This window comes from Hipposideros armiger, unplaced genomic scaffold (genome assembly GCF_001890085.2).
Source record: "Hipposideros armiger isolate ML-2016 unplaced genomic scaffold, ASM189008v1 scaffold_201, whole genome shotgun sequence".
Lineage (NCBI taxonomy): Eukaryota > Metazoa > Chordata > Mammalia > Chiroptera > Hipposideridae > Hipposideros > Hipposideros armiger.
The window spans coordinates 257,654-273,360 of record NW_017731551.1 but is presented as its reverse complement, the minus strand read 5'-3'; the positions used below and the strand labels follow the sequence as shown (position 1 = coordinate 273,360).

Here is a 15,707-nt window from a genome sequence, read left to right as displayed (position 1 = left end):
AAAAAAAAAAATTATAATTACCTGCTTCCCTTTCTATCCTTTATTCCTTCACGCAGTTCTATTTATCCCTTCTAGCTGTGTCTTGCGATATTTATTTCCATTTTAAAATATGATATCGTTGTCTTGTCTTGACTCATTTCAATATCTTTTCTTAATCATTTTGCACTACTTTTTCTTGGATTCTCTTTTCTAGCAGTATAATATTTCATTGCTGTATAATATTTTATTGACTAAATAGAATACAATTTGTTTAACTATCCTACTGTTGATGGGCAGTTAGGTATTTTCCTGTTTTTGCCAAGATAAACGAAACTGCTAAGCACATTCTTTTATATGTCTTCTGGTGGACATTGACACCAGAATCATCAATACAGGGTTTCAGACTGTGTTTGTGTTTTCATGTTTCCATTTTCTTTCTTGTTCATGAAGATGCCTTGAATTTGAGCGTGGCTTTATCTTTTTACTAGTTTTTTGTTTGTTTGTTTGTTTGTTTGTTTTAGCATATCTACCATTGTAATCCATTATAAAATAGAGGAAAGCAATTTTCATATTAACATTTCTGCCATTTAAAAATATGTCGATCACCATTCTACACACATTTAAACACACACACACACACACACACACACATGTCACACTCAAAGTACCGATATTTTAAATTCAGCACCTTCGCAATAGGACAGATTTGGGGCTGCCATGTAAGCAGGTCCTTACCACTGAGATTCAGGTTGGGTACACAGGCCAAAGTGGCGTTGTTGATCATAAAAAGTTTTGTTGAATTTTATTAGTTAAACATAATTTGTCATTAGTACAACATATATTGATCTTTACTTCCCTGAATATTATATTTTACAAAAGCTGTTAGCTAATTGCATCAATAAGGTGAACAAGAGCATGAGGTAGGATCTACTCTAAAAATGTGAGAAGCTATTTTAAGCTCTTTCGGAAACTAATTCTGCAGCAGATGTTTGCATACATTGTGCTCATTTTAAATGGTGCTTATTTAATTATTGGAGGGAAATATATCCAATTATCCCCCATTTGGAAGAACTATACATTTCCTGGAATAACCCCAAGTATCTTAGAGAATTTTTTCCTATAATCTCTTATATTTTAAAGATATTTCAGTCATTCTTACTGGATTTAGTTTAACTTGGAAGGCAATAGTTTAGTGAAAAAAGAATAGATTTTAATGATAGACAAATCTGATATCTAAAACTCACTCTATTATTTTCATTGCCTGAACCTGAGGAAAATGAACTTTTCTAAACCTCGTTTATTTATTTGCTAAACAGATGACAATGACTATCTAATTTCTAGTAATTTGAGTGGTTTAATTAAGATAATGAATGTAAACTTTATAAAATGGGACCAGTACAGAGCTGATGTTTGAGATGTGATAGTTTCAGGGTCTATTTATCCCACATCTGTGAGATTTTATCCTAAAATGTGACAATTATGTGCTTCTCCTTCTAGTCATTGTTACTGAGAAAGATTATGCTTACCAGCTCGCGTGACCCTTGTCATAACAACAAAAGTTGAATCAAACATAGATGTTACTTCCCTATGTGTGCATATGTTTTCATTTTTTATTGCAGCGTTAAAAAAGGGTGGGAGGGATGTTTGAAAGATAATAGCTTGTGAGAAACAATGCGATTATTTAGTTATTTTGAAGAATGGCCCAAGAGGTGCTGTTGTACTTACATGAGCTTTACAGATAGACGATGCCATAAAGAACTCTTGTTCTAAGGAGATATTTTATACCCCTAACATATTCAACACGACAAATGCCAAATGGAATTAAAGAAATGGAACAACACTCAGTACATTTGTTTCCACTCTAAACTCATCCTTGAGGTACATCGGGATAGAATCTGAGGTATTCTGCCAAAAGAAGGTTTCCATCTTTTAGTCTCACCAACACCATGTTGTGTTGGACACATAGGTGCTTCTCTGAGCAGGTCAGCAAGTACAAACCAGGTAGAGAATGCCTGAGCAGGAAATGCTGCAGGTATTACTGTAATGCCAATTATTTAGGGTGGAGGCTGCAAAAATGTCCTCTAGAAACACACACACACACACACACACACACACACACCCAAGAAGACTTGGATTCTGTCTATGTCTTACTTGTTCAATCTACCACTTCCTGCCAACCCACACAGAAAACTAAGCAGAAATCAGAATGAATCTCAGCCAGAAAAGGGCATGGGACAGGGACATATTTTAGTCTAGATAAAAAGAGAATTTACTGATAATACATAGATAGGCTTATGGTGGACACTGTGGAGATCTGGAGCCAATGTGCATTAAAGGGATCACTGATCACCATGGCAGAGACACACAAGAGAGCTTGGGGTCTAACCCCAGATTTGCCACTAACTAGCTGTGTGATGTTAGGCAACCTGACCCCTTAAAACATTGGCTTTTCTCCTTTGCAGATTGAAGAAATTAAAACAGGAGATCTTTCAGTTCCTTTTTAGATCCAAAATTAGTATTTTCTTCACAATGTTACAGTCAATTTATGAAGTCCTCTTCTTATATATTTTGGATTGCAGCATAAAATGTGGTTAAGAGTAGGGGATTTGGAGTCAGCTCTGGGGGTGAACGCACAGCCTATCATCGATTAGGAAGCTGTTTATGCCATGGGAATGTTCTTCATAAGCCTCATTTACCTCATCGATAGAAGAAAACAGAACAATCTTATGAGGCTGTTTTGAGTATTTTGAATGACACTACATAAAAAACACGTGGGCCACTCTATGTGTCCAATAAATGAACACTATTGCTATAACTGATCTAGACTAAATGCTACTTATTTTATATAAAAGAGCCTGCTTAGCATCTTGGGTATTACATTTCTCTTACATGAAGTTTCCATGTGGGACATTATAGTATTGTATTTTCCTCGCATGCTACTTGTCTATCTCTAGTATACAATTGTCAGAAAAAAACTTCTAAGCTACAGCTCAATCTCTGAGCCAATGACTTGCTCCAAACACCTGACTGCTATTTCCTCTCTGTGACCTTCTTGAGAAGACACCTATATTGACAACATGGGAAGATCATGGGGGAGGTGGAAAGAAGGGACAGAGAAGAAGAGAATGAGTTATGTAAAGAAAACTAGTCTAGAAGTTAGGACATTAAAAAAAAGGCAAAGAAAAGGGATCGTATGAAGAAGGAATGCTATAATTTGAATTTTTATATTTTTTGTATTTTCCAAGACTTTTACAGAAACCAAATATGATTTTTAGAATAGGAAAAACTGATGTAACTTAGACAAGGAAGAATACATCATTGTATGAAAACAGTCCTTTAAAAACTCAAAGCAGCTCTTGAAGAGAGAAAAGCAGAGGCTATGTGGATGCCTCACCCTTGTTAAAATCAGACCTAAGTCATGCACACATAGGTGCTTTGATATATACCTCCCCAGTCATGCATATACTTATAGGTATGCTTCCTAGAACAAGCATCTCTCTCCAACTATTTACAGCTGAACATAGGTTTGTATTCACTAAACATAGAGATCTGTTCAATCAAACACACACACAAACTCTTATTTGTATTCATCTAAAAACATAGGCACGCAAACACTGACACCCACGCTCAGAGGAAGTAGCTAGACCAGCTGAAACGAATTCTCCAATTTTAGTGAAAGACAGACAGCATTTTTATCTCATAACAATCTTTGAAACCTTTGAAAGTACAGTGCTTTTGCTTTTTAACGTGATAATAAGTCTGGATGTGTAAGAGATCCCAACTTACCACTAAAATAGCTTAGGATTTTACAATTAAAACTAAACATTATAGAGTAAAATTAGTTTTTGCATCCTCTTTCCAATGTTACATGTAATGGTTTCATAAGTGCTTCAGGACCGTGAAAAGTAATGATCTTTTGGTCTCATTACAGTTCACTGGGCTGGCCTCAGAGAAGCAGCAGTGAGAACTGCCTACTGTCTAAGAAAGATGCTGAGGAGACAATGTCTTCTTTGAAACAAAAACCATAATATTTGGTCCTATAGACTTGTTTAAAAATTAAGAAAATGGATAGAAGTCCACAGCACTTGCCTCATCATTGCAAAGCAACTGTAGATTTTTTTTTTTAATTAAATATATTGGGGTGACATTGGTTAGTAAAATTTTACAGATTTTGAGTGTAGAATTCTATAATACATCATTGTGTGTTCACCACCCAGTCGGTTCTCCTTCCATCACCATATATTTGACCCCATTTCTCCTCTGGTAACCACTAAATTGTTGTCTGTGTCTGTGAGCTTCTGCTCGTTTGCTTGTCTTGTTCATTTGTTGTTTTCAGTTTTATCACATATGAGTGAAATCATATGGTTCTTGACCTTTTCTTTCTGACTTATTTCACGTAGCATGATAATCTCAAGATCCATCCGTGTTGTCACAGATGGCAGCATTTCACCTTTTCTTGTGGCTGAGTAATATTCCACTGTATGTATGCACTGCATCTTCGTTATCCAGTCATCTATCGAAGGACACTTTGGTAGTTTCCATGTCTTGGTCACTGTGAAAAATGCTTCAATGGATATAGGGGTACATATGTCTTTATGGATAAACGTTTTCAGATTTTTTAAGTAGATACCCAGAAGAGGGATTGATGGTTCAAGTGGTAGTTCTATTCTTAATTTTTTGAGGAACCTCCATACTGTATTCCACAGTGGCTGTAACAGTTTACATTCCCACCAGCAGTGCATGAGGTTTCCTTTTTCTCCACAGCGTCACCAACACTTGATACTACTTGTCTTATTGATAGTAGCCATTCTAACTTGTGTGAGGTGGTATCTCGTTGTGGTTTTGATTTGTATTTCCCTAATAGCCAATGAAGTTGAGCATCTTTTCATGTATCTATTGGCTGTTTGTATGTCTTCTTGGGAGAAGTGCCTGTTCAGGTCCTCTGCCCATTTTTTAATTGGATTGTTTGGTTTTTGTTGTTGTTGAGTTGTATGAGTTCTTTATATATTTTGGATATCAGCCCCTTATCAGAGGTGTGGTTTGCAAATATCTTTTCCCATTCGGTTGATTTCCTCTTTGCTTTGTTGATGGTTTCTTCTGTTGTGCAGAAGCTTTTTAGTTTGATATAGTCCCATTCATTTATTTTTGCTTTTACTGCCCTTGCCTTTGAGGTCAAATTCATAAAATCCTCTCTAAACCCAAGGTCCATACATAAGTTTAGTACCTATGCCTTCTTCTATGCAATTTATTGTTTCAAGTCTTTGATCCATTTTGAGATGATTTTGTTATACGGTGAAAGACAGCAGTCTAGTTTCATTCTTTTGCACATGGCTTTTCAATTTTCCCAGCACCATTTATTGAAGAGGCTTTCTTTTATCCATTGTATGTTTTTGGTTCCTTCATCAGAAATTATCTGCCCATATATATGTGGGTTTATTTCTGGGTTCTTAATTGTGTTCCCTTCGTCTGTGAGTCTGTTTTTCTGCCAATACCATGCTGTTTTGATTATTGTCATTCTGTAGTATAAACTGAAGTCAGGGAGTGTGATGCCTCCAACCTTGTTCTTTGCTTTGGCTATTCAGGCTCTTTTGTGATTCCATTCAAATCTGATGATTTTGTTTTTGCTCTATTTCTTTAAAAAATGCCATTGGGATTTTGATGGGAATTGCATTAAATCTGTATATTGCTTTGGGTATTATGGCCATTTTAACTATGTTGATTCTTCCAATCCATGAACACAGAATATCTTTCCATTTCTTTGTGCCATCTTTAATTTCTTTTAATAATATCTTATAGTTTTCACTGTACAGGTCCTTCACATCCTTTGTTAAGTTTATTCCTAGGTATTTTATTCCTGCTGTTGCCTCAGCACATTGGGTAACATGTCAGTCACATAGATTTTGGAAATAAATACTTATTTCTTTTCTTATACTAATATAAACTTAAAAGTATGATTAAATGACATAAAAACATAAAGGACAAGGAAAGAAACTCACATTTAGGAAAAATCAGTGGCAGATATTTGCTCTCTGCTAATGTTGATGAGAAGTTTTGTAATCTTGGCCAATTCAATCAGCTCCCCTACCATAGTGAGGAGCGGGTGCTTCTGAGTATCTTAGCAGAGAGAAGGTAGATATGATTAACAAAATGTCCAGAGGACAGCAGAGTATTTTCCCTTTAAGGCAAGAAAAAGAAACATCGAAAGGACAAATGCATGCTTCAGCTTCTGAGATCAGCGACAATGGTTTCAGCTCTCAACACTGCAGCTATGCAACAGCTCGCCCTCCAGGCTCCGAGCTAATGATGTGGCTGATTGCTTCTATGCTTGGAGTCATTATGACTGATACTGGGCAAGTGACTTACCCTCTCCTGGTCCCAGTTTCCTCATCTATAAAATGAGGACATTGGAACAGATGATTTCTGAAGTCCCTTCCAGCTCTCACATTGTATGATTTAGTGCCTGATGGTAACGCAGCCTTTTTAAGTGCGACTGCATGCAGCCATGCGTGACATAAAACACTCCTGTGCAGGGTGCCAGCTTGTCTTCACAATTGACAGTAAAAAGAGCTAGCTAGCTGCAGGCAAAACAGCAAAGTGAGCCAAGCTTTATTTAACCTTCGTTAAGGTTTGTCTAAGCCTGAGTCTTATGCCCGTTTGGATTTCCTTTCAGGCAGCTCCTAATTACTCTGTCTTCACACTTTCCTTCCAAAAGCATGGCAGGCATCCATAAGCATGGAGGAATAGTTAATGAGCAATTAATTGATAACCTCTCTAAGGTTTGGGTGGTTGTAGGTCGACTTGAAAAAAATGCTCAGAGGTAGATGGTGACACCCAGTGCAGACAACAGTTACAGAATCCAAGAGAAGAGCTTGGACACCAGGTTCAGGAACCCAAATATTGGCAAAAATTGGGGAAGTCACCTGAGAGAGCTGGATACGCTTGGCAAACCTGAGTGAATGGGAACCTTGACCCTGAAACACATTCTCACACAATCCAGAAGAATACCAAAGCATGTTGTCAGAAATGGCTTAAAAACCCCAAGCTGAGTTAGTTTGGGGCAAAAAAAAAAATGTTGAAATAATTGTAATTGCATTATTCAGGGGGTATGTAAGCATCTAATCGTATAGGATGCTTCTCACTGCACCTGAAATCTGCCATAACTTCCTCTAAGGCTGACTCTTGAGGAAAAACATGAGTTGGTCTAGAATCCCAAATGCTGGCTGTGTTGTTCTGAACTCTTTTCCACACATTTCCTAGGAGGGAAACTTTTAAAGGACTCTGAGCTGGTGGGGAGCGATGGCGGAGCATGTGTCCAAGAGTTCTGTGGTCCCTGCTTTTAACCAGGACACTTGAGCTTGGAGCTTTATTTCCTGAGCACTGGTTTGTCTCCATCCCTGGGTCACTAGCCTGTCTGTTCCCCTTCCCCTCCATGTTCTGAAGCCCCATGGTCAAGCACACCATCGTGTTCTTATGCTTTTGACCATCCAACCGAAGCAGGTGACTTCATTACTGTCACCACAGTCCTTCCATAATCTAGAACATTTACTGTAGTATCAGGTCTTAAGAGAGGGAATAGCTGAAAAGGCTCCCAGACAACTCAGGTAAGAGGCAGAGGCAGAGAAGGAAAGGAGAGAGAAGCAAGTTCTTAGTGCCAGGCTGTAGTGGGTAACACGAGGAAAATGGCAAGTCAGGATTAGAACACTGCCTCTGAATAAGTGTTAGTGCATGTATGTAGATACAGAAAAATGCTGGTTGATATAATTGAAAGATAATAATTACAAAGTAAAGGGATTTTAAAAGCTTTACTATGAAAGAGTAATAATAACTTCAAAAATTTACATAAATTAATGTTTGCCTGTGCCTAATTATTACATAAAATAATATCACATAGCAATTAATCTGTCATATTAGTGATAGACAGCAGTTTGTTTTATGTGACTACCGCATTAAATTCTGGTCAAGGACGCTATGATTCTATGTCTTTATACTTCATTTTTGGAAGGAGTATAGTTATCTCTTCATAGCTCAAAAGAGATTAGAGGGAGGAGTCAATGATTGAACGGTTGTGTTTACACAGTCTCCAAGATAAACAAATATTGGCATCTTTAAGATCTCCATTCAGAGCAATAGACAAAACTGCTTTTATCCATTTTCAAAACATTAGAAATAAGCTATTCTTATATGCAACTCAGCAGCCTAAGTTTTGTTCTTAACTGTTCCCTTCATACAGATATGGCTTGGAAGAGAATCAACAATCCAATCCTTTTATTTCTACATCCACCAACTGGAATAAAACCAGGATGAATACTTTAAAATAAGCACAACCAATTTTGCTTTACGCTTCAAAGCTTTTGTATTGAATACAGAATTGAAGAGTCCCTTATAAAGTTTTCAAGGGGCACTTTAAGAAATTCAGATGAAACCTTTGATTAACTTAAACTTGAATTCACTCTTCATATTTAAGCCAAGTGTAGAAACCTAGAGTGTTTTCCAAGTGTCCTTGACTTTTCATAAACTAGCTGCTGGCCCAGAGGTAATGGCGGCATGTCCAGATGTGTTGGGACATAGAAGAAAGGGTGGCATGGCATGTTTAACTTAACTCATGGAGGGACCAAGCAAAACATAGCACTTTTGTGTAAAGCACAGAATAAGCCACATATTATCCAAAGGAAAAAAAAATCCCACAGGTAGAAGGGCCCACAGGAACTACCACTGATACAGAATGGAAACAATGCCAAAGGGATGCTAACCTGGATGGATTCTGGAACAAAAAAAGGGAATTAGGTAAAAACAAAGGTAACATGAATAAACTATGGATTTTAGTTAAAAATAGTCAATATTGCTTCATCAACTATAACATATACATACCATATTAATGTAAATTTATAATAATTTGGAAAACGGTGTGTGGAGTGAAAAGAATAATATGGGAACTCTGTAATATCTGCTCATTTTTTTGTAAATGTAAAACTGTTCTAAAAAATAAGTATATTGAAATAAAGTTTATTGAAAAAACAGTAGCAGATAGATCTCACCAAATGGGTGGTGAGTTTACCATGACTTTCCTCCATGATCTCCAAGACTAAACTCAATTTATTCCTAAATCCTGAAGTGGACATCAGAGCAGATAGAGAGAACTCCAGGAGAGACCTCCTAATCTGGCTCAATGATCAGGAAAGAGATCTTTTAACATTCAGAAACAATGGAGGAAATTCCCCACTTTTCTTTTCTTTCATTTTCTTTATTTTTTTAGCCCCCCAAAAATCCTATAACAGTTGCAGAGGTGATCGGAACCCACAGAAGCTTAAACTCTGAAAGAAATTAACATTATTCTCCTATCAGAGAGGTGTGGTTCCTCTGGGGCACGGAAAACTCTCCTTAGTTCTCTGTGTCTCTGCCCTCTGACCTCTTAGCCCCAGATACAGGCATAGTTCAAGGAAGTACACAGCACAACAGGGTGTATAAAGCCTGGCTTCCACAGTGGAATAGCTGAAAGGGAGTACCAAGAAGACTGCAGAGAGGGAGGGACATGGGAATGTAACCCCCTACAGTCCCTTATGAAGTCCTGGGTTCGTCCCAAAGTTGAGCACATATGAATCTAACCCTAAACAGCGTATTAGACTCTGATAAGAGAACTATGGGATGGACCACCATTCAAGTCCCAGACCAGCCACTGGGTGGTGCCCACATGGCACAGATCCTATTAGTGCTGCTAAGGCTTTAAAAATTGACCTGACATTGGAATCATAACCTGCAGAAAGTAAGTCAGGACTTGCAGCCTGAACCCTACCAGAACAATTGCCTGCTTAAAAATATAACTAATACCAAAATATTTACAATATCCAGGATATAACCCCAAAGTACTCAGCCAGTGAAGAACAGGGAACATCTCAACTTGCATGAGAAAGAACAATCAGACTTAAACACCGAAATGGCACAGGTGTATAATTTTCTATCTAAAGAATAATTGAATGGAAATTTTAGTACTGAAAAATATAATAACCAAAATTAAAAAAAAACAAAACCTCAATGGATAAGCTCAATAACAGAATGGGGAAGACAGAGGAAAGAGTCAGTGAATTTGAAGATAAATCAGTAGACATTTTCCAATATGAACAATGAAGTTTAAATTGATGTAAAAATTAAATAGAGCCTCAAGGACATTTGGAAAAATACCAAAATGTCTAACATTCATGCTATTAGTGCCCGAGAAAGAGCAGAGAAAGAATGCAGTGCAAATAAATAATTTTTAAAAATAATAATTAAAAGCTTCTCAAATTTGGCAAATGAAAAAAACCTACAGATTCAAGAAGCTCAGAAAATCTCAAAGAGGATAACCCCTCCTCCTCTCAAATCCACATCCATACAGGTCATCAACTGCTTACAACCAAAGATAAAGAAAAAAAAAATCTTATAAGCACCCAGGGCAAAAGGATGCATACTTTTACTGGAACAATAATTCAAATGACTATGGAGATCTTATAAAAAAACCAAGAGGACAGAAAAATGAGCAACATTTCTAAAATATTACATGAAAACAAGCAGAATTTTATATCTAGCCAAAATATCCTTTAGAAATGAAAATGAAATAAAATATTCTCAGATAAGAGAAAACTAAGAGGATCTGTTGGTAACAGACACACTGTAATAGAACTGTAAAGAAATTCCTAAAACAGAAGAGAAATGATACCAAAAGGAAACTTGGAGCCTCAGGAATGAAGGAATAGCAACAAAATCAGTAAATATCAGGGTAAATGTAATAAACTATTCTTCTCCTATTTAGTTGTATAAAATATGTTTTGATGGTTGAAAGCAAAAATTGTAACAGTGGTGAGGTTTTCAATGTATGTGGATGTGTGTGATGCACATAGATAACTACAATAAAAAGAGGGGAGGGGAAGGGATGTATATGGTGGTAAGATTCTACCAGAAGTGATAAAAAAAATCAGTAAATTTAAATATATGTATGAAAATACCCAGAGAAACCTCTAAAAAATTGTACAAAGCGAAATACAAACCAAAACTCCATGAGGTATTTCTTTCAACTTAATAGAATGGCTTCAATACAATATACTGACAATACCAGATGCTTATGAAGAAGAGCAACAACGAGAAGCAACATGGCTGGCAGGAACAAAAAAAATGGGCAGTCACTTGGGAAAAGAGCTTGGCTGTTTCTTATGAAGTTATTAACAACCACTTACCATGCGACCTAACCATCTTACTCTTAGGTGTTCCCACAAGAGAAATGAAAACTCACAGTCACACAGCTGTACACAAAAGTTTATAGCAGCCAAAATAGCCTTCAATGGGTGAAGGGATGAACAACTTGTAGTACATTCATACCCTAGAATACTACTCAGCAATAAAAAGCAATGAGCTCTTGATACTTGCAACATCTTGGAAGAATTTCAATGGCATTTTGTTGACTAAGAGAACCCCTTCTCAAAGTGTTCCATTCTCTTTACACGACATTCTCGTAAACACAGAACGACAGATCAGATCAGCAGTGGCCAGGTTTCGGGGTGGGAGAGAGCAAAAGGGAGTCTTTTAGGGTGATGGAGCTGTCCTGTATCCTGATCGTGGTGGGAGCTGTGCAAATTCATGCACGTGTTAAAAGTCATAGGACTGTATACATGCAAGTTAATTTTATTGTAGTTAATATCAAAAGCATATTTTTTAAAAGGTGCTCACAGAGATAAAAACAAGATTAAAATTAGAGGAGCCAAATGAAATCTACGCCTCTGCAGGCACCTAATGTAATAATACAGAATATCCTGTTGTCAGAATGTCTTTTGAACTTGAGAGGTCAGAGATAGCAATCCAATAGCGCTAAATTCACAGAATGTTTTTCATCTACAGGATAAATTAAATAAAAAAAAAAATCACCAGGCCAGATGGCATTCACTCCAAAAACCCTTTTTAATGAGAAACTGGTTCCTATTCTCTCGAGCGTTCCCAGTCACAATCTGTTTCACCTGTGAATTTCCAGCTATCAGAACACCTATTGCACTTTCCATTTTCTGGCAGTTTATTGACAATCATAAGCACTTATAAGTGTAAAATATAAATTAATAATACTGGAGTCCCAAAAGAGAAGGTATACAATTAGGTTTCCCCTGTAGTACGAATCGTGTTCATAAAAGTTGCCCTGAACTAGTTCTATCCAATGTCCTGTGAAGGCATACGACAAAGAGGAGGCTAACAACAAGAACCTCTGATGTCTTGGATGCCCGCCTCCTGGCCCTACCAGGCAGAGGATGAAAGTACCTCAATCATGAAATGAAATCAAGATATAATAAGGTGTAAACAGGCAACTGGCATAACAATTAACAGGAAAAGAGAAAGGCATTCTGGGTAAAATACAAGTAAGAAATGGATTAGAATTTTTTGAAAACTTTCCTTCTAATTATTCCTGAAATTCACATTTATTTATTTCCTTCAGTGGAGAGAGGAAATGAAAAGAATAAATTTAACTTTTTTTTTTTTTTTGAGTAAATGCTTTTGCAGCTCTTTTTTGTGTAATTATCCAGCAGGGTTATTGAAGGATCAGCTCCAATCTCTATTGTTACCAAAAGCTGACATTTTTATAATTCTCTTTCCTGTTCTCTTTAACACTGTTATGAAAATCCTGACATGACCCACCTGGAAGAAAATGGATTACTCAAACTTCAATAAAAGTCATTTTCCAATGTGATTGATTTTCTTCATTTGGTTGAGGACTAAGGGCTGACATGATAACCATTTCTCTCCCAAATGACAGAAGAATTCGAGAGCAAAATTGGATCAGGCTACTTTAGTGCATTATTTCAGAAATGAGATGCAAAGTTTCCAGGTCTGCAAAGCAGAACGAAGGGGAGTAGAAAGAGGGGAATTTTTGACACCACCATCCAAAGAAAAATAGCCCTCCTAAACAAATGACCATTCATAAAAAGCAATCATAGATCAAGAGTTCTCTGTTCCAACTGTAATGATATACACTTTATATACACAACTTAATTCTCCCAGAAATCTTGTGAGTTGGTGTAACAGAGCTGAGGTAGCCACTCCTTGCAACACGTAGGTATGACCTAGGGTTACCCAGGAGAGGTCACACAGGTAAAACATAACAGTCCCTCAGCTGGGTGCTGGACTGAACATGGCAGAGTCCCTTCAACTTTATGGAGCTTATGTTCTATGGGGGAAAAGATATTAAAGAAGTAACTATGTCTAGGAGTTTTCAAAAAGGGAGACTATCAAGCATGGAGAACAGAGGTAGCCTTTTCAAAGAATTGATATTAAGATTGAAACCTAAAAAAGGAATATGAGTTACCCTGGCTAGGTTACACATCTCTTTAAATGTGGATGCAGCCCACCCACGTCATGACTGTGACCTCTGCTTAATTCCACAAAGATACTATGGCTTCCTTCCTAAATGAGCTTATAGTTACGTGGCAGAAGAAGTATAAAAGTAGATGATAGGAGCTGAGGGCTTTCAACAAGACCTTCGGTCCTAAACATTAACTCCACTTGCTGGTTAATAATTTGGGGGTTTAAAAAAAATTATGTTTCATGAGTAAATTACTAAAACATGAATATTCCTAGACTATAAATAATAATAATTGGCATGGATATGGTAGTTAGTTGTGCCAGGTCTTAAAGGCTTTGCACATATTAACTAAATTCATTCTTATAATCACCCTATGAGCATTATCCCCATTATGTAGATGCGGAAAAATAAGGCACAGAGAGGTTCAGAATATCCTGTAAGAACACACAGCAAGTAGGTTGTGAGGCAGGATTCACACAAAGGTCCATTTTCTTAACCTTCTTAGCCTCTGCAATCATTTATTAACCAATTGAAAATAAGATCCTATATTTACAGAACATATAACAGTTGTCAAGGAGAAATTTAGGGGGGAGATGGGGAAAAAGAGTGTAAGAAAGCAGAAATAACCAGTTACAGGGGAATGATTCAATCCTGATAGGGAAAATGAGAAGATTCAAGGAAAACTCCACACTATTTCTTTATAAAACAAAAATGCTGCATTTAAGAATATGTTTTCACTCCTATTAACAGTTATAATCATTTTGACTAAGTACAGACAGGTGGTGTTCCAATGTAAAACTTTTTGGAGTAAAAACATCCTATATGAAAACTTGAAAACTATGCCTCTTTTCTGTCTCCAGAAAAATTCAAACGTACGCTTATATATATACGTAATTTTGAGGATTTGCAGTCCTACTGGAGTCACCGATGAAACTGACCATCTCAGGGACCCTCCTTTTGTTGTCACTAGCTTAACTTTGTTGAAATGATTTTATCCAAATAGCCAGGAAAAGAATCTGCCAGCAGTATTTAGAGTTTAGTACGGCAAGTTAATGAGACGGTTCTAGAATTCCAATGACCAACGCAGCAGCATGAGAGCAAAAGGAAATCATTGTACTATTAGTGAATATGTGTTTTCCCGTGTCGCTGTCATTCCTGTCACCTAGCAGGTGGCCAGGTCATTATGTCCCTCACTTTGTGTGCTTTGTTAGGTAGGAAGTAGAATTTCTATTTAAAAACATTTCTAGCGGTTTTCGTAAAAGCCCACGGACTTTGCAACTTGCCTGGTAGATGTCCAGAAGGAGAAAGAGATAGCAGAATAACTGTCAGGGAAGGAATAAGGGGTGAGAAATTCAGTTCCAGCTTGCGGGGGGGGGGACTCTGCTCCACGCCAGTTCCCCAGTAGGTGGTTTCAGAGGTGGTGACTTCAGGGTGTGCACGGAAAGACAGGACCCTGAGCACTGACTGGCATTCTCCCAGGTCTGGACAATTTTTATGCACCAAGTATGTCACCAAGTAGACAGTTGTCAGAGAGTAGTGACTATGAAACCTTGGAAAACATGTTGCTCAGTGGCAATGAATGTGGACCTAAGCCTGAAAGAACCTTCTGCAATATTTTGTTTAAAACAAGATATCAATGTCATGCGGACGTTATGTACAGAATAGGGAATATAGTCAATGGTATTGTGATAGCACGGGGCAGTGGCAGATGATTGCTAGGTTTATCATGGTGATCACTTCTTTAGGTATAGAAATGTTGAATAAATAACTATGGTGTATACCTGAAATCAATATAATATTGTATGTTAGCTATATTTTAATAAAACAATCTTTAAAAAATAAAACAAGATATCAAGCAAGACCTTTGTGTGACTGGCAATTTGGAGAGGCGATCCCACAAATAACTTATAGTTCTAAATTTCCAGATGGAGCTTAAATCCAATTTAGTTTGACTTCATGGAAAAAAAAAAAAGGTAACATTTTTGTTATTTTATTTTGGCCTACTTTATTACAAAACGAATACTGATTTTACACAAGAGGAAGGAGATTTCACATTTGGTGAAGTACAACATTTTGATATTGTATGGAACACGTGAACCAAACTTAGATTCCAACCAAGTAAAGCAGGTACTAAGGTGAATACAACCATTGTAGGAAAAAAACAAAAACAAAACAAAACCTCTTACTTAAAAAAAAAGACCAGTAGTGCTCACGTAATCCCCACTGGCAGCAGGAAAGTACATACGAAGGCATTCCGCATTCTAGCAGAAATCAGGCTATGGGAAAGGACCTAATAAGGGTGGGCCTTTCTATTTTCTAGTTTTCTACCTTCATTGTGACTGAGAAACAGGACCAGGAGCTTGAAATGAAAATGGACTTAGAGAAGCTACCCTGAACATCGTCTGGGCTGCCCCTTTGG

At 37.1% G+C, this 15,707-nt stretch overlaps 1 protein-coding gene across 1 annotated transcript in view; it reads left to right on the top strand.

Moving 5' to 3' along the window:
• LOC109388513 (BAG family molecular chaperone regulator 1-like) overlaps window positions 1-15,707 on the top strand; it is a 34,792-nt gene that overhangs the window by 956 nt on the left and 18,129 nt on the right. The gene's annotated exons all lie outside the window — the stretch shown is intronic.